Here is a 26,355-nt window from a genome sequence, read left to right as displayed (position 1 = left end):
TTCGCTTGTTCAGTCGTGCTGTGGGGAGGGAGGAGCACTGCAGACAAATATCACTGGCGTGTGTGGGGAGCACTCGCAGTGTTCCGGCCACACAGGGTTTGCCCCCGCTCACGGTGTGTGTGCGTTCCCTGTCTATACTCCTCAGGCTCCAGGCTGCTCTATAGGGAGCGGGCCCTGAGTTGCATGCACTTTCCAGGCCTAAGCCACTCAGGTTCCAGTTTTCGGGTACTCCACAAAAGCCCAGACTCAGTTGAGCCTGCGTTTTGTGCCTTCCCTGGCCCAAGCAGTTCAGGCATCCAGGAGCTAGACGAGCACACTCTCCCCTGGTGCAGAGTGCCTTATCCCCTCCGTGGTCCCAGCCTCAGTTTCCACGTGCGCTGGGTCGGGTGCGCCTTGTGTCTCTTCTGGGGAGCTGGACTCTAGCTGCGACCCTCCCAGCGGATGTCAACCATCCAGAATCTCAGGGAGTCTTTGGTTAGAAACTGGAAACCTGTTTGCAGTTTGGTAGGGGATGCCTTCTCTGGGGCCGAGTTTGCCCCCTCCCCCTACCCCCTGCCTCCTGCCTCCAGCAGGGTATGGACTGGTCCGCAGCCCGCTAGCTCTTCTCTGGAATTGCTCTGTCCTTCCTTTGTTCTGCGAACAGGCCGGCAGTATCTCGGTTTGGGCTTTTTTGTTTGTTTGTTTGTTTTTTATGCCTTAGTTTATTCATCTATAAATTGCATCTATAATTCATCTATAAATTGCAAATATGCAAGATCCATATTTGCAATATTTGCAGGTTAATTTCCTCTCTCTCTTTTGCTATCCCACAGTTTAAGTTGCTATCTCACTTTAGCTCCTCCGATTGCCCTCAGGGCATTCGGGCCTGGTCCTTACCCTAAGCAATGCCGCCCACTCCTCTCTGTTAAGCCCCCACTTGCCGGTGGCGGATGTGCGCATGTGGGGTACTATTCTGCTGGGAGTTGCTTTTAGGCATGTAATCTGTGGGTTTTATTTATTTTTCCTCCTGGTTAGGTTGCCCTCTGAGATTCAAAAACTTCCCCCAGACCCGCCAGTGAGAGGATTTCCTGATGTTTGAAAACTTCCTCTATTAAGACTCCCTTCCCGGGACCGGTCTCCGTCCCTAACTCTTTTGTCTCTTTTTTATTCTTTTATATTTTGTCCTACCTCCTTTCGAAGACAATGGGCTGCTTTTCTGGGCACCTAATGTCCTCTGCTAGCGATCGGAAGTTGTTTTGTGGTGTTTGCTCAGCGTTCAAATGTTCTTTCGATGAATTTGTAGGGGAGAAAGTGGTCTCCCCATCCTATTCCTCTGCCATCTTAGCTCCTCCCTCTTCTCTTTGCTGTTCAATTTTTGAAAGTTCTACTGATATGTCATCTAAACCAGAGATTATTTCCCCAGTATTAATTATTAATAAGCTATTAATCAGCTCATCAAGTGTGTTTTTCATTATTGTTCCAGTTTTTTTTGATCCCTAGTATTTCTTTATGGTCCTTTCTTAGAGTTTCTAGCTCTCTGTTTACATTGTTCATTTGCTCTTGTATGTTGTCTGCTTATCCATTAAAGCCCTTAGCATATTAATCATGTTGTTGTTGTTCAGTTCTGTCTGACTCTTCGCCACCCCAAGGACTGCAGCACACCAGGCTTCCCTGTTCTTCACCATCTCCTGAAGTTTGCTTAAACTCAAGTCCATTGAGTTGGTGATGCCATCCAACCATCTTGTCCTCTGTCATCCCCTTCTCCTGCCTTCAATCTTTCCCAGCATCAGGATCTTTTCTAATGAATCGGCTCTTCACATCAGGTGGCCAAAGTATTGGAGCTTCTGTATCAGTCCTTCCAATGAATATTCAGGGTTGATTTCTTTTAGGATTGACTGGTTGGATCTCCTTGCAGTCCAAGGGACTCTCAAGAGTCTTCTCCAGCACCACCGTTTGAAGGCATCAGTTCTTTGGTTCTCAGTCTTTTTTATCGTCCAGCTCTCACACCTATATATGACTATTGGAAAAGCCATAGCTTTGACTATAGGTACCTTTGTTGACAAAGTAATGCTTCTGTTGTTTAATGCTGCTGCCTAGGTTTGTCATAGCTTTTCTACCAAGGAGTAAGCGTCTTTTAATTTCATGTCTGCAATCACCATCTACAGTGATTTTGGAGCCTATGAAAATAAAGTCTGTCATTCTTTCCATTGTTTCCCCATCTATTTGCCATGAAGTGATGGAACGGGATGCCATGATCTTCATTTTGTGAATGTTGATTTTTCAAGTCAGCTTTTTCACTCTCTTCTTTCACCTTCATCAGGATGCTCTTTAATTTCTCTTCACTTACATTAGGGTGGTGTCATTTGCATATCTGAGATTATTGATATTTCTCCCTGATATCTTGATTACAACTGTGCTTTATCCAGCTCAGCATTTCCCATGATGCACTCTGTATGAGTTAAATAAGTAGGGTGACAAAATACAGCCTTGACGTACTCCTTTCCCAGTTTTGAACCAGTCCATTGTTCCATGTCTGGTTCTACTGTTGTTTTTTAACCCACATACAGGTTTCTCAGGAGGCAGATAGGGTGGTCTGGTACTTCCATCTCTTTAAGAATTTTCCAGTTTGTTGTGATCCACACAGTCAAAGACTTTAACATAGTCAATAAAGTAGAAGTAGATGCTTTTCTGGAATTCCCTTGCTTTTTCTAATAATTGTTTAAACTCCAAGTCTGATAATTCTAATATATCTGCCATGTCTGGTTCTGATAATTGCTCTGTCTCTTCAAACTGTGTTGAAGAGTGTGTCTTGTAACTTTTTCTTGATACCCAGATGTGATGTACTGGTAAAAAGAACTGTTGTAAATAGACCTTCACTAATGTGGTGATAAAATGGAGTAGGAGGAAGCATTTTAGAGTCCTACAATTAGGTGTATGTCTTTTAGTGAGCCAGTGTCTCTGAACTGTGAACTTTACAAATGCTTCTCAGTTTTTGTTCCCACAACTCAGATTGACCAGGATGAATGAAGGAGGATATTTCCTTTCTCAAATAAGTTAGACTCTGATTAAACCCCAGCAGGGGAGGCTCTAGTTAAATGGTTTCTCTTGAAATCAGACTTTGTTAAGGATAGTGTGCCCTGATGCATTTTAAAATAGTTCCTTTCCCCCTCTCCCTGCCAGCAGCAGGACGGGAATTTCCCCAGTATATACTGGGGGGAATTGTGAGAATCTGGTTGATTTCCTGAAGGTAAAACTCACAAAAAATGTGAAGGTCCCTCTATGACTGTGTCCCTCTTGAGTTTTTAACTCAGAATTGCCCAGGTTGAACCTCCAGAAACTCAATTACAGTTCTGGTTTACCTATTGTGTCATGGGTTCCCTTGAAGTTTCTGAGTTTCTGCTTTGGTAAGTTGTGATTCTCAGTATCTCCCTGTTGGTATCTCCAGTTTGGAGAGGAGTAGTTTGCCATGTATCCTTATTTTACTTATGGATATAAATGTCATTTTTGATTTTTCATTTTGTTCAGATTTTGGCTTGTCATTAGGATGCAGTGGTGGCCTCCAAGCTCCTTACCCTGGAAGAAGTTAAAAACTGAATAGTATTTAAATATTTGCCCATTGATTTGTTGAGAAATTTTCATTCTTTATTTGTGACTTTTCTTCTGTTATATTAACCTCAAGTTTATAATTAAAGCCAGTAGAAAATTAGGATCACTTGCTATTCTACAATTTACCTTTAAGCTGATTTGATAAAAAATATAGATATTTCACAGATATTACATAAAAAGAAATTATTCTCTCAGTCATTATCATAAATGTCAAGATTACTTATTCCTTGAAAAGAAATATTTTGCCAGGTTTCTTGTTTTTGCCCCTTCCTTGAGAAGGGGCAATATCACATTTATTAACTAAATGAGAAAACAACAACAACAACAACAACAACACTGAAATGATGAGAATCAACAGGATTCAGAGCACAAATGAAGGAACTGGATTTTGGCAGTGAAGACACATTTAAAACCATTTAAATAACTATAAATGAACTATACTACAACCATCCACAATTAAGCTGGATGGCCACTGTGGATGTGCTTTTGGACACATTTCTGCATCATTGAGAATTTGAACTTTTCTGAACTAGATCAAATTCAAGGACACCACCAGCTATTTTCAAACAATATCTGCTAGTAATTGCTAGCTGCGTTCTTGTTGTTTCAAAGTTCCCCACTCCATTCACAACCATGTAATCTTTTCGAACACCAACCAATCCTTGTTTAACAAATACACCTTGTTAACAAATGCCCTTACTTCTTTGGCAGCTTCAATCCTAATTCTTGACAAACAATTCACATAACTTATGAAAGCTTTATAAGCTTTTCCCATTTTGTAGTCCAGTGGAATACAGCCCAAATGTTTTTGGATCTGTCTGTCCTTTGCAGCAGTCCTGGCAAGCCCCAAATAAGCACCTCTTTATTTCAGTCAAGTTTCCATTTCTGAAATTTTGGTTGGCATTGAAAAATCTAATGTCTTGCATTTTAATAAGGAGAAGAAAGATGAGATGGCATAGATGTAAGTCATTCTTGGATTGAGAGTGGGAAGTTTGGGGTGCTCTTTCTCAAAGAATGTGAAGCAAAGTCATAAGTTGAAAGTTAGTCAAGGAAGAAGGGAGAGCAAGATGAGGAACAAAGATAGTGAAATTGCCACTACCTAGACTGGGGAGAGCACAATACTACACAAATATGGTATGACTACCCTCTTTACTCACTGGGGATCACTATTTCAAAATAGACTGATAGATATGAAAGAAAGTATTTTTTTTTTTTCAAAAGTAGAAATACCAGTGCAAATTTCTCTTTATTTCAGAATGTATAAAATCAAGAGCAAGAGACCAAGATGAGTCACACAATTAACAATATATTGCCTTCAATAGAAAACAAAAGTGTGAGAGTCCTTGATACTCATATATTTTCCCTGATCTTTCTAAATTTACTGACACTTACTTTTTTGTCCAGGACATAGTCAACCTTGGTAAATGTATCAAGAGCTCTTGAAGAGAATGTGTATTCTGTATATTGGGTGTACTCTTCTATAAATATTTTATATCAAAGTAATTGATACTGTTCATATATTTTGTCTTTAAAAACATTTTCTTCTAATTGTCCTATTAATTTCTGGGAGAAGGATGTCAAAATCTCCAACTATGACTATGCAATAGTCTATTTCTCCCTTAAATTTTGTCAGTTTTTCTTCATGTATTTTGAAGCTTGGTTATTTGATATATACACATTTATAGTAATTTTGTCTTTCTGATGAACTGATCTACATAATTTTACAAAATTTCCTTTATCCCTGGTAACAGTCTTTATCGTGAAGACTTTATTTTTATTAATATAGGTTCTCCAGCTTTTTTGTCCTGTTTGCATAGTTTATATTTTTCCATCCTTTACTTTCAACTTATGTGTATCTTTATTTTAAAGTTGATTTTTGTAGACGTCATAAAATTGGAATTTGCTTTTTTGTCCTTTCTGATAATCTTTGCTTTTGTCTCAATATAGAATATAGTTGTTAATATGATAAAATTTACACCCATCATTTTACTATTTGTTTTCTCTTTGTCCCCTCTGTTTATTGTTTCTTTGTTTCTTCTTTCCTGCCTTCTTTTGAGTTAACTAATATTTTTAAGAACACCATTTAAACTAATCTATTGACTTATTTTTTGTCTATACTACTTTGCATTATCCGTTTTTAGTATTTGATTTAAGGATAAATTCCCCTTTCATCTCCCCACAACACCTTCTCTAGGAAACTTCAAGTACACTGCTGTTTCGTATGTTTGCCTATTCTAGAAACTATATATGTATGAAATCATATATGTGGTCTTTTGTGATTGGCTTACCAAAATGCTTTCAAGGTCCTTCTGTGCTATAGTGTGTATCACTACGTCACTTTTTATTGCCTAACAATATTCCATGGTAAGAGTATATCACATTTTACTTACCCATTCATCAGTTAATGGGCATTTAGATTGTTTCCACTTTTGGGCTATTACGAACAACTCTCCTACAAATGTTTGTATACAAACTTCTGAGGATGTATGTTTTCATTTCTTCTGGAGATAGAGCTTAAAGTAGAATTGCTGGGTCATATGGTAACTCTACATTTTTTTTTAAGAACTTACAAATTATTTTCCAAAGTGAATGAACAATGTAAAATTTTCACCAGAGATTTATTAAAGATTCAATTTCTTCATATCCTCAACAACACGTGTTATTTTCTACCTCTCTGACTACAGCTACCTGTGTGGGGATGAAATAGCATCTTATTGTGGTTTTTATTTGTATTTCTTTAAAGATTAACAATATTAAGGATCTTTTCATGTGTTTATGTGATGATGTGGTATTTTTATATCTCCTCTGAAGAGCTATCTATTCAATAGTGGGTTTTTTTGCTCAATTTTAAATTGGATTATTTACTTTTTATATGATTTATTCATAAAAGCCCTTTCGGGGCTTCCCTGATGCCTCAATGGTAAAGACTCTGCCTGCAATGCAGGAGACATGGGAGACTCAAGTTCGCTCCATGGGTTGGGAAGATTCCCTTGGAGGAGGAAATTTTCCCAATTTTCCATTGGGAAATCCCATAGACAGAAGAGCCTGTCAAGTTGGAGTCACAACAGTTGGCATGACTGAGCATGCACGGATTTATGTATGTCAGATATAAATCACTTATTAAGTATGTGATTTACAAATGTTTTCACTCATTTTGTGGGTTGTCTTTTCACTTTCTCAATAGTGTTATTTGAGTACAAGACTTCTTTGTTTTGATATACAATTTATCTACTTTTCCCTTTGTCACTTATGCTTTTCTGCATCATATCTAAGAAGACTTTACCTAATCCAAATATTTACTACTATTTTTTTCTTCTATGAGTTTTATACTTTTAACTCTTACATCTAGGTCTATGATTAATATTGAGTTAACTTTTTTATTCTTATGCAAGTAGATATCCAGTTGCTCCAGTACCATTTGTTGAAAAGACTGTTTCCCTCCATTGAATGGTCTTGACCCTTTGTTGAAAATCAGTTGACCAGAGACACACCAGTTTATATCTAGACTTTAAATTTTATTTCATTGCTTTATAGGTCTATCCTTATGTCAATATCACAGTGTCCTAATAAATATAGTAGATTTTTAAGTAAGTAAATGTGAGTCCTCCAACTTTGTCATTGTAAAAGGTTATTTTGACTATTCAGGATCTTTTATATTTTCATAGGAGTTTAACATCAACTTGTCAATTTTTGCAAACAAACCCAGTTGAGATTTTGATAGAGGTTGTATCTAATTTGTAGATTAATTTGAGGAGTGTTGGCATCTTAACAATATTGAGTCTTCTGATTCTTGAATATGAATGTCTTTCATTTATTTAAGTCTTATTTAATTTCTTTCAACTGTGTTTTGTACTTTTAGAATGAAAATTTTACACTTCTAAAGTTTTTTCCCATTGTATTTTATTCTTTTTGATGCTATGGTAAATGGAATTGTTTTTTAAATTTAAACTTTTTATTGCAAGTATACGAAAATATGATTTTTAGGCATTAATCTTGCATTCTGCGAACTTGCTAAAATTGTTTATTACTTGAAATGTTTTTTTAATGCATCCCTTAGTATTTTCTATGTACATGATTATGCCATCTTCAAATAGAAATAGTTTTACTTCTTTCTTTGTGTGTGTGTGTTAAGTTGCTTCAGTCATGTCTGACTCTTTGTGACCCCTAGGAACCCCTAGGCTCCTCTGTCCGTGGGATTCTCCATGCAGGAGTACTGGAGTGGATTGTCATGCCCTCCTCCAGGGGATTTTCCTGATCCAGGAGTCAAAACCATGTCTCATGTCTCCTGCATTGGCAGGCAGGTTCTTTACCACTAGCACCACCTGGGAAGCCCACTTCTTTCTTTACAATTACTATTATGTTTTTATTTACTTTCTCTTGCCTAATTGCCTGTATGGAAATTCCAAAATGATATTGAATAGAAGAGACAAGAGAGGACATCCTTGTCTTGTTCCTGATTTTAGGAAGAAAGCATCTAGCCTTTGATAATTAAGACTGACTTAGAAATGGTTTTTTCATAATATCTCTTATCAGATTGAGGTGTTCACTTCTATCCATAGTTTGTTGAGTGTTTTTATTATGAAAGTGTGTTGTCAAAGACTTTTGCTGCATCAATTGAAATGATTATATGGTGTGGTTTTGTCTTGTAATACATCAATTGATTTTCATATGTTGATCTGTCCTTATATTCCTGAGTAAATCCCACTTGGTTATGGTATATAATACTTTTAGTATGCTACTGGATTCTAATATACATGTGTTAATCTTTTTTATATTGTCCCACCAGCTGTTGAAGTTCTATTATTTTTAATCTGTTCTTTATTGTTACTGGTTGGAGGACTTTCATTTGTCTAACTTTAACTTGGGTGGTTCTTTATCCATTTTTATTCTGATGAAATTAATCCATCCACTGAATTTAATTTCTGCTTTGGTATTTTTTAAATTCCACTTGTTTATAAATAGTGTTTTATATCTGTACATCCTGATGTTTTATTTAATACTGTCAAATGTTTCTTTTGGTACTTCAACATAATTAAGATAAATGGATGGATGACTGTATAGAGATGTGATACACACACATATTTATACAATGGACTATTTTACTATTGCTATTACTGAGGCATAAAAAATAAAATCTTGCTACTAGCAACAATATAGATGGACTTAGAGGATGTTATGCTAAGTGAAATAAGTCAGACAGAGAAAGAAAAATACATCATTCTAGATATTTTTAATGAAAGTACCATATGTTTTCATTACTTAACATTTGCCTGAAGTGCCACCCTTAGGAAAAGGCATTTAGTTCTGATGTTAATGACTGATACTCTCTCATCAAAACTTAGTAAGAGATAAAACTTCATTTATCATTTCATTTCTATCCTGAGGAGTATGAATTATAAGATAAATCTGACAGTCTCTATGACTGAAAGACTAGAACACTGTCTTTGTCTTTTAATTCAGATTCTGTTTTCTTATCAGTTTGTTTCATAGATATCAAATCTTCTGAATTAATTTTCATGACACTTAAAAAAAAATCATCATACATATAATACATTATTTTCCTAATGATACATAACACAGGAAGAAGTTGGTTAATCATTGGATGGATTTAATATTATACTTTATATATTTCATGAATGTTATTTCTGGAAGTCTAATATTTCTGGAAGAAGACCACTTGCAAAGTAAATTTCAAGTACAATTTCATGTAGTATGCTGTGAATAAATTTTAACACATGAAGTATTTATAAAATTTTTCTTTTATTATTCTGTTTGTGTGTTTATGTATGTGTTTCCAGTTAAAATTTCACTATCAGTACTAGTAGTTACAAAAGCTGTGCTCCCTTGCCCTCCTGTGCTGTGGATAAGTGTACTGCTGGCAACATGGGAAATAGTCCTCAGAGACAAGCCACCCTGCTTCAGAGCCTTTAGGCATGATACGAATCAGACCATAGGAGGAAACTGTACTGACAAGAAAATAACCTGGGCCTCCAGACCTGACGAGAATCTTGCCCTTCAGATCGATCCAGTGGTCATCACTCGTGATGGGAATTACACGTATCAAATAGTAACAAGTGATGGGAATTTCCATCAGGAGTATCACCTCCAAGTGTTAGGTAAGGAACATCATATATTGACGTGTTTCAGATAAACAGATTTTGGACTGAAACAAGTCTCTGTCTAAATTCCACGTCACATGTGTTAAGACTGAAGCATTTCCCCTACAATTCTGCAAGGGCCCCTGAGGTGTCCCTGGTACCAATTGAAAAGGGAACTGCAGTGTGCAAGGAAGTTTCAGAGAAGCTTGCTGCACAGATCTTCTGGACCCCAGAGGGAGACTGTGTCACTGAGCAAGAACCTCACTGGGGCAATGGCACAGTGACCGTCCAGAGTACATGCCCTGGCAGGGCTGACCTGTGCTTGCTCTGTCCTGCTGTGTCTCCCACCTGACTGGCATCAAGAGTCTGTCCATGGAATTGGATCAAGGCAAGCACTTATTTCTTTAGAGTAGTGAACTTGATGCTCAATATTTTCTTTCACAGAAGACTGTGAATAACCAAGCAGAAAATAAGAAAGCTTATGCTCCTAATTTGAAGATACTTTTTAACATGTAACTGGATAATGCACTAGTATGCTAGAGAAATTGTCTTCCTTTGTCAGATTGAGTACTGACTTTGTACTAGGCACCATATTAACTACATATATTAGTTTACTTAACACTGTTGTTGTTGTTCAGTCACTAAAGCATATCTCATTCTTTGTGATCCCATGGATTGCAGCATGCCAGGCTCCTCTGTCCTTCACTATCTCCCAGAGTTTGCGCAAACTCATGTGCATTGAGTCGGTGGTGCTATCTAACCATCTCATTCTCTGCCACCCTCCTCTCCTTTTGCCATCAGTCTTCCCCAGCATCAGGGTCTTTTCTAATGAGTCAGTTCTTTGCATCAGGTGGCCAAAATATTGAACTTCAGCCTCAGTCCTTCCAATGAATATTCAGGGTTGATTTCCTTTAGAATTGACTGGTTTGATCTCCTTGCTGTCCAAGGGAATCTCAATAGTCTCCAACACCACAATTTGAAAGCATCAATTCTTCAGCACTCAGCCTTCTTTAGGGATCCAACTCTCACATTTGTACATGACTACTGGAAAAAAACCATAGCATTGACTATATGGACTTCTGTCAGCAAAGTGATGTCTCTGATTTTTAATATGCTGTCTAGGTTTGTGATAGCTTTCCTTCCAAGAAGCAAGCATCTTTTAATTTCATGGCTGCAGTCAATTTATGCAGTGATTTTGGAGCCCAAGAAAATAAAATATGTCACTACTTCCATGTTTTCCTTCTACTTGCCATAAAGTGATGGGGCTTGATGCTGTGATCTTAAATTTTTTTTTATTTTTGTTGAGTTTCAAGCCAGCTTTTTCACTCTCCGCTTTCACCTTCATCAAGAGGCATAATAAATTAAATAGAGGTGGCAGGAATACACAGAACTACGCAAAAAAGGTCTTATGATCCAGATGACCAAGATTGTCAGATCATTCACCTAGAGCCAGATATCCTGGAGTGTGAAGTCAAGTGGGCCTTAGGAAGCATCACTACTAACAAAGCTATAGGAGGTGATGGAATTCCAGCTGAGCTATTTCAAATCCTAGAAGATAATGCTGTGAAAGTGTTGCACTCAGTATGTCAGCAAATTTGGAAAACTCAGCAGTGGTCACAGACTGGAAAATTTCAGTTTTCATTCCAATCCCAAAGAAGATCAATGCCAAAGAATTTTCAGACTACCACAGAATTGGACTCACTTCACATGATAGCAAGGTTATGCTCAAAATCTTTCAAGCTAGGCTTCAGCAGTACATGAGCCAAAAACTTCCACATGTACAAGCTGGGTTTCAAAGAGATCAAATTGCCAACATTCATCAGATCATGGAGAAAACAAGGGAGTTCCAGAAAAAACATCTACTTATGCTTCGTTGACTATGCTTAAGCCTTTGACTGTATAGATGACAACAAACTGTGGAAAATTCTTTAAAAAGACATGGGAATACCAGACCCCTTTACCTGCCTGCTGAGAAACGTGTATGCAGGTTATGAAGCAGTAGTAGAACCAGACATGAAACAACTGACAGGTTCAAAATTGGGAAAGGAGTATGTCAAGGCTATATATTGTCACCCTGATTATTCAACTTATATGCAGAGTGAAAGTGAAAGTATTAGTTGCTCAGTTGTGTTGACTCTTTGTGACCCAATGGACTGTAGCCCACTAGGCTCCTCTGTCCATGGGTTTCTCCAGGCAAGAATACTGGATTGGGTAGCCATTCTCTTCCTCAGGGGGCCTTCCCGACCCAGGGATTGAGCCTGGGTCTCTTGCATTGCAGGCAGATTCTTTACCATCTGAGCCACCAGGGAAGCCCCTATATGCAGAGTACATCATGTGAAATGTTGGTCTGGATGAATCTAAACCTGGAATCATGATTGCCATGAGAAATATCAACAACCTTACATATGCAGATGATACCACTCTAATTAATACATTAACTCCTTTCTAATACATTCTCTAAATATTTTTTTATTCTGGCAGCCATAAAAATATCATCTGCTATTATTTGCTATTTTATTGTTGACAAAGTATCAATAATTTTATATAATTTAATAATATTTATTCAGTAGATAGTCAAGGACAACAATTATTTCCTTCCCAGTATTTCTATTTCTTATAGAAGTCACCACCTTATTTACTACTCTGAATAAGACAAGTTTCATTCATTAATTTGCTGGCCAAACATTTATTGAACGTTATTATGTATTAAGATTGGTGATAGAAAAATGAAAAAGTCCATGCCTTCACATTGTTCTAGGAAATATTATCTGTTGATTAGCAGTAATGCCTTACATATGGCTTCTCATTTACCAACTGTGTGACTTAGTACAGTATTTCTCTGTCTCATGATTTTTTTTTAATGATGCATAACATTATATTAGCTTCAGGTGTACAATGTATTTGATGCTTGTATATATTGTGAATTGATCACCAAAATAGATCTAGTTAATGTCTCATCATTTCCTCATCTGTTAAGTAGAATGAAAATACCCACCTCACAGAGTTACTGTGTTAACTAAATAAAATAGTATATGTACTTAACATGGTGCCTAGTACAAAGTCAATACTCAGTAAATGGTGGCTATTGTATTTATTATATTGACAAATACTAGCTCTTATATTAATCATACCAGTACATATTAGCTATTATAGTTGTTATTTATCACATTATCAAAATAATCATCTATTAATTATTCATCATAACATCTTTCATATTTATTTGTCTTTTTGCAACAGCTTTAGTGAAATCTTATTTATATAGCATACAATTTGCCCATTTAAATTACATTACTCAATCATCTTTGAATATAGCTGTGCAACCATTACCAATCAATTTTAGAACATATTCATCACTCCTAAATGAAACCCTCTATCATTATCAGTGCCTAATTCCAATATCCTTCTAGTTTTAGTTAATCATTAATCTATTTTCTGTCATGATTTTCCTATTTTGGACAATTTCATATAAATGGATCCATATATTATGTAGCCTTTGTGACTAGCTTCTTTTACTTAACATAATTTTTTCAAGAATCACCATGTTGTAGAATGTAGCAGTACATGCACTTCTAATCTTTCTTCTCCTGTGTCCATCTTCCACCAACTCTAGGCTCTAATTTTATACTTCCTGTCTCTAGACCCATGCATTTATCTCCAGTCCCACCTGACCTTCTCTTCTGTAGACCAAACATCCAACTTATACTCTATTTTCCTCTTCCATGTCTTCAGAAGCTTTGCTTCATTTATTATCCTTGCTCTCTTTTGGTTAGTCTTTTCTGTTTCACAAATCCTTTCCCTAAGATTGATTATATAAACATGCCTGTTTTCCTCCTGTATTTAAAACTAGATGCCATGACTTCTTCAAACTCTTAGCTCTTGTGTTTTACTCATATCCAAGGTTTGAAAAAGAGGATTCTAACTAGGGATTAATTTCCAAAATGCACAAACAGCTCATACAGCTCAATATATTAAAAAAAAAAATACAATCAAAAAGTGTGCAGAAAACCTAAATTCTTCTTTGGACCTACCTCTCCAAAGAAGGGGGCTTCCCAGGTGACAGTAGTGGTAAAGAACCCTCCTGCCAATGCAGTAGATATAAGAGGTGTTGGTTCAATCCCTGGGTCAGGAAGATCTCCTGGAAAAGGAAATGGTAACCCACTCAAGTATTCTTGCCTGGAGAATTTCATGGACGGAGGAGCCTGGTGGGCTAAAGTCTATAGGGTCACAAAGAGTGAGACATGACTGAAGCACCTTAGCATGTAAGCACTCCAAAGAAGATGTACAGATGGCCAATAGGCACATGAAAAGGCACTCATCAGCGCTAATCATCAGGAAAATGCAAATAAAAACTACAGTGAGGAATCACCTCACAACAGTTAGAATGGCTATCATCAAAAAGTATACAAACAATCAATGCTGGAGAGGGTATGAAGAAAAGGTATGAAAGAAAGGGTATGAAAAACCCTCCTACTCTGTTGGTGGGAATGTAAATTGGTATAGCCACTGTCCTGAACAATATGGAGTTTCCTCGACAAACAAAAAACACAGCTGCCATATGGTCTAGCAATCCCACTCTTGGGCACATATCCAGAGAAAAACATAGTTCAAAATGATACATGCACTCCAGTCTTCACTGCAGCACTGTTTACAACAGCCAAGATATTGAAGAAACCTAAATGTCCATCAACAGATGAATGGATAAAGAAGATGTGGTATGGGGTCTTCCCTGGCAGTCTAGTGGTTAAGACTCAATGTTTCCACTGGAGGGGACATGGATTTGATCCCTGGTTGGGGAACCAAGATCCTGCATGCTGTGCAGCATGGCAAAAAAAAAGAAAAATTGGTACATATATACAATGGAATATTACCCAGCAATGAAAAAGAAATAATGCTATTTTCTACAAAGTGGATGGATCTGGAGATCATCATACTAAGTGAAGTAAATCACACAGAGAAAGACAAATGTCAAATGATATAGCTTATATGCAGAATATTAAAAAATGATACAAATGAACTTATTTAATAAACAGAAACAGACTCACAGACTTAGAGGATGAAGTACATATTCCTTTTCCTATTTGGAACCAGTCTGTTGTTCCATGTCCAGTTCTAACTGTTGCTTCCTCACCTGCATACAAGTCTCTCAAGAGGCAGGTCAGGTGGTCTGGTATGCCCATTTCTTTCAGAATTTTCCACAGGTATTGTGATCCACACAGTCAAAGGCTTTGGCATAGTCAATAAAGCAGACATAGATGCTTTTTTGGAACTCTCTTGCTTTTTCAATGATCCAGTAGATGTTGGCAATTTGATCTCTGGTTCCTCTGCCTTTTCTAAAACCAGCTTGAACATCTGGAAGTTCATGGTTCACGTACTGCTGAAGCCCGGCTTGGAGAATTTTGAGCATTACTTTACTAGTGTGTGAGATGAGTGCAATTGTGCGGTAGTTTGAGCATTTTTCAGCATTGCCTTTCTTTGGGATTGGAATGAAAACTGATCTTTTCCAGTCCTGTGGCCACTGCTGAGTTTTCCAAATTTGCTGACATATTGAGTGCAGCACTTTCACAGCATCATCTTTCAGGATTTGAAGTAGCTTAACTGGAATTCCATCACCTCCACTAGCTTTGTTTATAGTGATGCTTTCTAAGGCCCACTTGACTTCACATTCCAGGATGTCTGGCTCTAGCTGAGTGATCACACCATCGTGATTATCTGGGTCATGAAGATCTTTTTTGTACAGTTCTTCTGTGTGTTCTTGCCACTTCCTCTTAATATCTTCTGCTTCTGTTAGGTCCATACAATTTCTGTCCTTTATTGAACCCATCTTTGCACGAAATGTTCCCTTGGTATCTCTAATTTTCTTGAAGAGATCTCTAGTCTTTCCCATTCTGTTTCTTTCCTCTATTTCTTTGCATTGATCTCTGAGGAAGGCTTTCTTATGTCTCCTAGCTATTCTTTGGAACTCTGCATTCAAATGGGAATATCTTTCCTTTTCTCCTTTGCTTTTCACTTCTCTTCTTTTCACAGCTATTTGTAAGAAATTGCATTAGGGCAAGTTAAAATACTCTACTTTAAATCGAGGCAGCAAATTGTGGCCCATGGATAAAATCTAGTCATATTTTTACAAATAAATTTTTTTTTGGACAAAGCCATGCACATTTTTTCCCTTATTATATGTGGCCGCTTTCTTGCTGCAATAGCAGAGTTGAATACTTGCAACAGTGACCATATGGAACACAAAGGCTCAAAAGTTCATTCACTCATTAACCCTTTGGTAAAACTACAAAGTAATCCCTCTGAGGTCAGCTTTCATCTCTTATCTGTTTCTGGAATAGATATTTGAGCCTAATATGAACTAAATTTAATGGTTAGAATCTCATCCTTTGTCTTCCTTCCAGCCCAAACCAGTAATATTTAGCTGTCTAGAAAAGTCAAATTATTTCAGAGACTAGTTTACTGCTTATTTTTAAGAACTTTATTGAATCAACATATTTTTTAAAATTATTTTTATTCTAGTTGATACATAATATTATTTAAGTTACATGTGTGCAAAATAGTTATTCAGAATTTTTAAATGTTATGCTCAAAATATTGGCTATATTTCCTATTTTACAATGTATCCCTGTAGCTTATTCTATAGAAAATACTTTGCACCTCTTAATCCCCTACTCCTATATTGCCCCTCCCCATGTTCCCTCTACCCACTAGTAACCAGTAGTTTGTTCTCTGTATCTGTGACAGGCTCTTTGTTTATTTTTTTAATGTGGTGAAAATGGATGTAAAATTAGAATGGGGAGCAAAATGTGTATTTTTATAAGCTTAGGATTCACAAATGCTTATTTTCTATAATTTTATTTATTCATTAGCTGTGCTGGGTCTTCACTGCTGTGCTGCCTTTTCTCTAGATGCTGAGAGCAGGGGCTGTTTTCGAGGAGGGTGAGCTTCTCATTGTGGTGGTTTCTTTTGTTGCTGAGCACAGGCTCCAGGCACACAGGCTTCAGCAGTTGCAGCATGTAGGCTCAGGAGTTGTGGTTCCTGGGCTCTAGAGCACAGGCTCAATAGTTGTGGAGCATGGGCTTAGTTGCTCTGCAGCCTGTGGGGCCAGCGATTGAGCCCAAGTCCCCTGCATTGGCAAGTGGATTCTTTGCCAATGAGCCACCAGGGAAGCCCCCAAATGCTTACTGAATTGTGGTCATATAAACTCAGAGGTATATATAAGAAGTATGTTTAAAATCATTGTTGTTCAGAAAAATACTATAAAAAATATTTAAAATACTAAATACTAAAAATTCTATAAAACAGAGTTTTAAAAAACCAAAGTTGTAGTAGATTAAGACTATTTTGACTGTCATAAACTGAAAAATTCAAGAGAAGGAATGCATATAGGTCTCAAAAACTATGAAATGGAGAACTTGAACAAAGTAAAGACTGTTGCCTCTCTCTCTCCGTACCTCCCTCTGTACCTCTCTCTACTGGATGTATGTCCAACACACATATACACATCCTGTTCTGTTTCTCTGAGGAACCCTGAGAAATAGACCTATTTTAGGAAGAATGAAGAAAAAGCAAGGTGGGGGTGTGGAAGGGAGATTAATTTACTTTAAGAAATTGGTTCACTTGATTGCGGAGACTTGGCAAGTTCAAAATATGCAGAGTAGGCCATAAGGCTGGAAACCCTGGGTAAGAGTTGGAGTCTGAAGGCAGACTGCTGGCAGAGCTCCCTTTCCCACAAGGTCAGTCTTTTTCTATTAAGCCTTCAACTGATTGGATGAGGGCCACCCATATTTTGGAGGGTAATTTGCTTTATTCAAAGTCTACTGACTTAAAGGGATTCTCTGGTGGCTCAGATGGTAAAGAGTCTGCCTGCAATGTGGGAGACCCAGGTTTGATCCCTGGGTCAGGAAGATCCCCTGGAGAAGGAAATGGCAACCCACTCCAGTACTCTTGCCTGGAAAATCCCACTGACAGAGGAGCATGGCAGGCTACAGTTCATGAGGTTGCAAAGATTCATACACCACTGAATGACTTCACTTTCTTTCACTGACTTAAATGTTAATTTCATCTAAAAATTCTTTCACAGAAATATCTAGAATAGCGCTTGACCAAATATTGGGTTAACATGGCTAGCCAAGTTGGCACGCAAAATTAACCATTGCAGTAGGAAAAGTAAGGAAGGAAGGGAATGAACTACTCTTTTTAATTCTGGTTTCAAAATTCTTTGAGAAAATACTCTGGTTTGTCCTGTTGTGTGCAGTGCCCACCACCGGGCCAAATAATTTTAAGCAGGGGATGGTATCTGGTAAAAGGACTATAATTAGTCCAGCTCACATGAAGTGCCCATCATGAACCAATACATTATGGCTTGAGAGGAGGTGGGGTTACTTTGTACAAAATAGTTGTCAAATACAAAACGAGGTGTCTCATAAATGGGAAAATCATTAATTAGTACCTTATAAAAGTACTTTTCATATGTCAGCATGTTTTTCCATGGAGAAACCTCGAATTTCTGTCTTTCAAGGATTTTCATGTGATTTTAACTATGGTTAATTGATTTTCTATCATGTTGTAAACAAGCTCTTATGGAGAAATAATGGTTTTCATTCCATTTATGTATCTAAAATTGATTTCATCTACTTTTCTCTACATATCTTCTAGCTTCAACAACTACTTCATCTATGGACAGAAAGCAGAGCACTGTAACACTTCCTACAGAAGGTAGTATGCTTTTTTCTTTTTTTGAGGCCACTACTGAAGCATGAAATGTTGAGCTTACTTAGAAACAGAGTCAGTGGTCTGGACTGAGTGCCAGCTTTGTGCCCAGTTGAAGAAAATGGTGATCTGAACGCTGTAGGATAAGGAACCCGAATGTCCTCCCCTAAAGCAGTTCAATTCCACTGGAAAACTATGGAGTGTTCTCTGTCAGGCACTGTGCTGGGCTTTGTGGGGAGTAACAAGACTATCAAAGAGCCCCAAGGGGGCCCAGTTTTGTGGGGGAACCCAGCCATCAGGAGCTCAGCTATCAGACAGACAGAGGAGGTAAACACTCATAGCAAGTGTATCATATGTGTAGAAAGGGAGTGGTTAAGCACCAAGGCTTAGAAAAGGGTTCACAGAGCATATAGCAGTAAACTGGGTCTTAAAGAAAGGGTATTTAAATATAAAAAAAGCAGTATATGACCACCTTAGAGAGTGAAACCAATGTGAGAAATGACACAGAAATAGAATTGTACTTGGTGTTTTTTCTGGAGTGTGGAGGCAATGTGGTCAAATGTAAAGTGAGTCAATGTGAAAAAGAGGGTTTTCAAAGTCAATATGAAGACATTTAAATTTGTCCTTTAGGCCATAAGAGATGTTTGGAGGGTTTTAGAGTTGAGGGAATGACATCTGTGTTGTAGAATGATATATTGGCTGCAGTGTAAGGTGTGAACTGAAGGGAGAAGAGTTTTGAGACAGAGACAGAATTTAGGAGGCTTTTGTAACAATCTAGGTACATGGTGACAGGGACTTAATCTAGGGTATGGTAGTGAGAAAAGAAAGAGAATGCCCCCAAACCAGTTGAAATTTGTCTGTGTGCGTATTTATAGACAAGGGATGCAGAAAAGATGAGATATGACTGCTGATTTGGAAACAGATGCAGAAAAGATGAGATATGACTGCTGATTTGGAAACAAAGATGAGACTCTATCCTCTACCTTCTCTGTGAAGTAGGAGGCAAAATCACTGTAGCTGATCACCGGCATGCAGAAAGAACATATTTGTAGATAGGAACCAAGTCCATTGAGTGTGGGGTTGGCTCTGACCATTGTGTAAATTATCACAACAGGTATGAAAATGAAAGAAGAGAATGAAGATAGAGTGAAATAATAGCAATACCACAAGAACTATCATTATACGTGAAGGGTGATTGAAGTTCAGAGAATGGAAGATGAAAGGACATAAAATATCTGCCATGCTTGGAATCTTCACTGTTAGAGTTACTTCTTTGGATATTGTGCCCCTGTTCAAGTGTGCTTATTTGACTGGCAAGTACGTTCCCTTAAAAAAACAGAACTTGAGGATAAATACTAGCAAAAACATTAAACTTATACTGTTTACAAGGTAAAGTTCAAACTCCTGAGAACACGAAGGAATATTCACACCTTGCTATTTCTACAGTCTCTTTATCTTTCTGGTGTTATCTTCATCATCTTTCGCTTGTGTACAGACCTGTTTACCCACACCCACTCTAGTTGTTTTCCACAAAGGTTTAATACTTTATATATTTCATGTGATTTCTTATGCAATTAGAAAGTTCTTGCTTGTATCTACATCTTTGACAAGAGATTCCCTCTGGAAGGGAATACTGCTTGGAGTAATGGGAAGAATATGATTTAACCACCACCACTCTGCTTTTAAAATCCTCCATCTTCCTTCATTAGTTGTGTGATCTTTGTTTGGCTGTAAAATGCAAGGACTTGAGTACATCTCTGAAGAGGCAGGTGACACCAAAAGATGAGAAGGGAGATATTAAATACAGAATTTAGTACAGACAAGCTTCATCCATATAAGCTTCTTGCCCATTATAGTTGATTCTATTTATGAAGAAATAACTGACATGCACTTCTGTCAGAGGTGAGTTGTAACAGACACACCTAATTAGCGTATCTCACCAAACCCCTGCCAAGCACAGAAGCATTATGTGAATTTATGGGAAAGAGTGACCTTTTAAGTTGGGAAATATCTGTAGGCTTGTAGGGCTGAATTTTTACTTTAAAAGATGGACAAAAGGAATCAATTTCTTTATTTAATTCTCATAATTACATTTAATGTCTGGAAATAAAATCTGCAAGCAAAGTTCACAGTTGAACGGTCTGGTAGTATAACTGAATAGGAAAAAAGGAAGGAAGGAAAGAAGGAAGAACAAGAGGGAAGGGGTGAGGGAAGGAGGAAGTAAGGAAGATCTGTTGATTTTACTGACTTTGGGATTCTCCAAATAAAAAATGTACTTAAAAATTTTCCAGTTTGTTTAAAAAATTCCCAACTTGCTTAACCTGAATGCCATTCTGCTTAATGCTTGTCTGAAGTGCTACTGTTAGGAACAGGCATTTAGTTCTGAGGTTACTGATTTATTCTCTCATCAGAACTTAGAAAGAGACAAAACATCACCTATTATTCCCTTTTCTATCCTGTCGAGTATGAATTACAAGATAAATCTGCTAGTCTCTATGAGCAAAAAATTAGATTTAGAACACTGTTTATCTTAGAGATTCTGTTTTCTCATCTGTTTGTTTTATAGACATCAAATCTCCTGAACTAATGTTATAACACTTGAAAAATTTTGCTGCATATATAATTCATGTTGCTTTCTTAATGATTCATAATACAGGATGAAGTTGGTTAATCTTTGGATAAGTTTAATACTTTATATATTCTCCAGGCAAGGATACTGTAGCGAGTTATAATTTCCTTCTCCAGGGTTATATATATTTAGTGTAATTTCTTATGTAAGTCTAATATTTCTGGAATATGACCACCAGCAAAGTTCAAGTACAACATCATGTAATATACTGTGAATTAATTTTAACACATGAAGTTCTATAAAGAGATTTTCTCTTATTATTTTCGTGTTTGTGCCTTTGTGGGTGTCTAGTTAAAACTTCGTTATTGGTACTAGTAGATGCAAAGGCTGTGCTCTATTGCCCTCCTGTGCTGCGACAAATGTGCTGGCAGCAACATGGGAAATAGTCCTCAGAGACAAGCTGCCGTGCTTCAGAGCCTGCAGACGTGATACAAATCAGACCATAGAAGAAAACTGTACTGACAAGAGAATACCCTGGGCCTCCAGATCTGATGAGAATCCTGTCGTTCAGGTTGATCCAGTGGACATCACTCATGATGGGAATTACACGTGTCAAATAATAACAAATGATGGGAATTTCTATCTAAGCTACCACTTCCAAGTGTTAAGTTAGGAACATCATATATTTTGGCATTTCCAATTACCAGATTTGGACTGAAACAAATCTCTAAATTCTATGCCCCAGGTTTTAAGATTGAAGCATTTCCCCTACATTTCTGCAGTGCCCCCTGAAGTGACCCTTGATCAAACTGAGAATGGAACTGCAGTGTGCAAGGCAGCTGCAAGGAAGCCGGCTGCACAGATCTACTGGACCCCAGAGGGTGACTGTGTCACTGAGCAAGAGCCTTACTGGGGTGATGGCACAGTGACCATCCAGAGTACATGCCACTGGGGGGCCGCCATGTGATTGCTGTGTCCTGCTCTGTCTCCCACTTGACTGGCAGCAAAGTCTGTCCATAGAGCTGGATAAAGGTAAGTGCCTGTTTCTTTCGTGAACCTGATGCTCAGTCTTTTTCTCTATAGAAGATTGTGAATAAACAAGCAGAAGGTAAGAAAACTTATGCTTTTAATTCAGAGATAGTCTCTAAAACTTAACTGAGTAAGGCATTAGTATACTAGAGAAATTATGTTCCTTTATTAGATAGAAGGAATTAGTTTAATAACTCCTTACTAATATATTCTCCTAATATATTTTATTCTGGCACTGTAAAAGTACTTTGAGATTAATCATTGGTTGTTGCTGTTCAGCCACTCAGTTGTGTTCGACTCTTTGCAACCCATGGACTGCAGAACTCCAGGCTTCCCTGTCCTTCACCATCTCCCTGAGTTTATGCAAACTCATGTCCATTGAGTCAGTGATGCCATCCAACCATCTCATCCTCGGTCAGCCCCTTTTCCTCCTGCCCTCAATCTTTCCCAGCATCAGGGTCTTTTCCAATGAGTCAGCTCTTTGCATCAAGTGATCAAAATATTGGAGCTTCAGATTCAGCATCAGTCCTTCCAATGAGTATTCAGGGTTGATTTGCTTTAGGATTAACTGGTTTGATCTCCTTGCTGTCCAAGGGACTCTCAAGAGTGTTCTCCACGACCACAGTTACGCTCAGCTTTCTTTATGGTCCAGCTCTCATATCCATACATGACTACTGGAAAAGCCATAGCTTTGATTATAAGGAATTTTGTGGGCACAGTGATGTCTCAGCTTTTTTATATGCTGTCTAGTTTCATTGTAACTTTTCTTCCAAGGAGCAAGCATCTTTTAATTTCATGGCTGCTGTCACCATCTGCAGTGATTTTGGAACCCAAGAAAATAAACTTTGTCACTGTTTACATTTTTTCCCCATCTATTTGCCATGAAGTGATGGGGCCAGATGCCATGATCTTCATTTTTTGAATGTTGAGTTTTAAGCCAGCTTTTTCACTATTCTCTTTCACCTTCATCAAGAGGATCTTTAGTTTCTCTTTGCTTTCTGCCATTAGGGTGTTGTCATCTGCATATCTGAGGTTATTGCTATTTCTCCCAGCAATCTTGATTCCAACTTGAGTTTCATCCAGCCCAGCATTTTGCATGATGTACTCTGCATAGAAGTTAAATAAGCAGGGTGACAAAATACAGCCTTGACATACTCCTTTCACAATTTTGAACCAGTTCCTTGTTTCATATCTGATTCTAACTGTTGCTTTTTGACCTGCTACAAGTTTCTCAGGAGGCAGGTAAGGTGGTCTTAAATTCCCATCTCTTTAAGAGTTTTTCAGTTTGTTGTGATCCACATAGTCAAAGGCTTTAGTGTAGTCAATGAAGCAGAAGTAAATGTTTTTTGAAATTTTATTGCTTTGTCTAAGACCCAACCGGTATTGGCAATTTAATATCTGGTTCAGCCACCTTTTCTAAATGCAGCTAGTAGATCTGGGAGTTCTCAGTTCACCTATTGTTGAAGCCTATCTTGAAGGATTTTGAGCATTACCTTGCTAGCATGTGAAATGGGTGTAACTCTATGGTAGTTTGAATATTCTTTGGCATTGCCTTTCTTTGGGATTGGAATGAAAACTGACCTTTTCCAGTCCTGTGGCCACTGCTGAGGTTTCCAAACTTGCTGAATATTGAGTGCAGCACTTTAACAGCATCATCTTTTAGGACTTGAAATAGTTCAACTGGAATTCCCTCACCTCCACTAGCTCTCTTCATAGTGATGCTTCCTAAGGCCCACTTGACTTCACATTCCAGGATGTCTGGCTTTAGGCGAGTGAGCACACCATCGTGTTTATCTGGGTCATGAAGATCTTTTTGCATAGCTCTTCTGTGTGTTTTTGCCACCTCTTCTTAATCTCTTATGCTTCTGTTAAGTCCATACCTTTTATTGATTCAAAATATCAATACTCATAAATCATTTAACAATACTTACTCAGTAGATAGTCAAGAACAATATCTTTCCTGATATTTCGATTTTTTATAGTACTCACCCCTTTACTGCTACTCTGAGTTACAGATCTTTCCTTCTCCCTTGCTGTCTGAAACCAATTCATTACCAAACATTTTTTCAATGTTATTATGTATTTAAAGCTGGTGATACAAAGATGAAAAGACAAAATTCATGCTTTCTTATTTTTCCAGGGAACATAATCTGTTAATTAGGAGCAATGTCTTTGGTAACACATGCCTCTCATTTACCAAATGTGTAACTTTGAACAGTAAGTTCTCTGTCTCAAGATTTTGTTTTTAACTGATATAGAACATTATATTAGCTTCAGATATACAACACAATATTTGATGCTTGTTTTTGTGAAATTATCATCAAAATAGCTCTAGTTAATGTCTCATGGTTTCTTCATCTGTTAAATAGGATAAAAGTACCCACATCACAGAGCTATTATGTTAATCAAATAAAATTGTATATGTATTTAACATGGTGCCTAGCACAAAGTCAGTACTCAATAAATATTAGCTGCTATACTTATTATATGAAAAACTATTAGCTATTATATTAATTATATCAATACATTAGATATTATACTCTTTATAATAACATTATTAAAAATAATATCTATTAATTATTCATCATAACATCTCTTATATTGATCTGTGTTTCTGCAACAGCTTTATATAGCATACAATTCGCCAATTTAAGGTGCATTATTCAATGGTCTTTGAATATAGTTGTATAACCATCACTAAATCAATTTTAGAACATATTCATCACTTCAAAGCAAAACCCTTTACCTCCTTAATTCCAACATTCCTCTAGTTGTAGGCAATCACTTAATCTACTTTCTGTCACAATAGATTTTCCTATTTTGGACATTTCATATAAATGGAATTATAATGAGGCCTTTGTGATTGGTTTCTTTTACTTAGCATATTTTTTCAAGAATTACCCATGCTGGGGTTTCCCTGGTGGTAAAGTGGTTAAGAACCCACCTGCTAACGCAGGGGACACTGGTTGGACCCCTGGTCCAGAAACTAAGATCCCACACGCCTCCGGGAAACTAAGCCTGTATAGTACAACTACTGAGCCCCATGCATCGTAACTACTGAAGCCTTCACACCCTAGAGACTCTGCCTCGCAAGAAGAGAAACCAATTCAATGAGAAGCCTGTGCACCACTAGAGAGTAGCCCCCACTTGCAGCAACTAGATAAAGCCTCCATGCAGCAACAACAACAAAAAGAATCACCCATGTTGTAGCATGTGTCAGTACATTCACTTCTTTTTTACATGTATTTATATTATTTATTTTAAATTAGGTTTTTAAAAAGACACAAATAGTATATGCTTTTCTCATAATTTGTAGAACAAATTAAATACAGATAAGAAAACAGTCTGCATTTACCCTTCTGGATTTTAATATACAAATAGCCCATTATTCAGTGTAGAAAAATCAGAAATATAGACAAGAAAAAAAAACAAACAAACACAATCCCAGCCCAAAATAACCACGGTTAGCATTTTGGTGCATATCCTTTCATAAGTATATTTATACATACACAGACACACACATATATATATGTCCACATATAGATAAATATGGGTTTCCCTGGTAGCTCAGACAGTGAAGAATCTGCCTGCAGTATGGGAGACCTAGGTTCAATCCCTGGGTTGGGAAGATCCCCTGGAGGAGGGCATGGCAACCCACTCCAATATTCTTGCCTACCTGGAGAATTCCATGGACAGAGGATTCTGGCAGGCTACAGTCATGGGGTCTCAAAAGAGTTGGATTTGATTTGGTGACCAAACAACAACAACAAACATATCTATATATTTCCCTCAAACCCCAGCAATTAACTTTGTGTGGAGACTGAGATTATAGATTCTAATGGACCATACTGCTCCATGAGTTGATCTGTTGGACTAGTTCCTACTAACTTAGGTATTAACACAGTTTTTAATTAATTGTTCCATTAATGTTTTATAGCTTCTACTCATTCTAGTAGTGCAATAAAATATATAGATAATATTTATATGAGTACATGCACTTCTAATCTTTATTTTCCAGTATCCATCAGATGGACAGAGAAGCCTGGAGCGCTGCACTTCATGGGGTTGCAAAGAGTTTGACACAACTTAGCGACTGAACAGCACCAGCAACAATCCATCTCCCACCAACTCTAGGCTCTTATTTTATACTTATTGATTCTAGACTGAATTATTTATTTCCAGGCCCACCTGACCTTCTCTTCTGTAAACCAATCATTCAACCTGTACTCTATTTTCCTCTTCCATGTCCTCAGAAGTTTGGCTTCATTAATTATCCTTGCTCTCCTTTGTTCAGTCTTTTCTGTTTCACAAATCCTCTCCCTAACACTGATTATATAAACATGCCTGTTTTCCTTTCATACTTAAAAC

General features: G+C 37.4%; 2 pseudogenes; both read left to right on the top strand.

Moving 5' to 3' along the window:
* The first annotated feature begins 511 nt into the window (after nucleotides 1-511).
* LOC136172941 (cell surface glycoprotein CD200 receptor 1-like) lies at nucleotides 512-10,091 on the top strand (annotated as a pseudogene).
* A 6,494-nt stretch (nucleotides 10,092-16,585) lies between these two features.
* Nucleotides 16,586-21,978, top strand: LOC136172940 (cell surface glycoprotein CD200 receptor 1-like; annotated as a pseudogene).
* Nucleotides 21,979-26,355: the final 4,377 nt, after the last annotated feature.

This window comes from Muntiacus reevesi, chromosome 8 (genome assembly GCF_963930625.1).
Source record: "Muntiacus reevesi chromosome 8, mMunRee1.1, whole genome shotgun sequence".
Classification (NCBI taxonomy): domain Eukaryota; kingdom Metazoa; phylum Chordata; class Mammalia; order Artiodactyla; family Cervidae; genus Muntiacus; species Muntiacus reevesi.
This window is presented reverse-complemented; position numbering and strand designations above follow the sequence as displayed.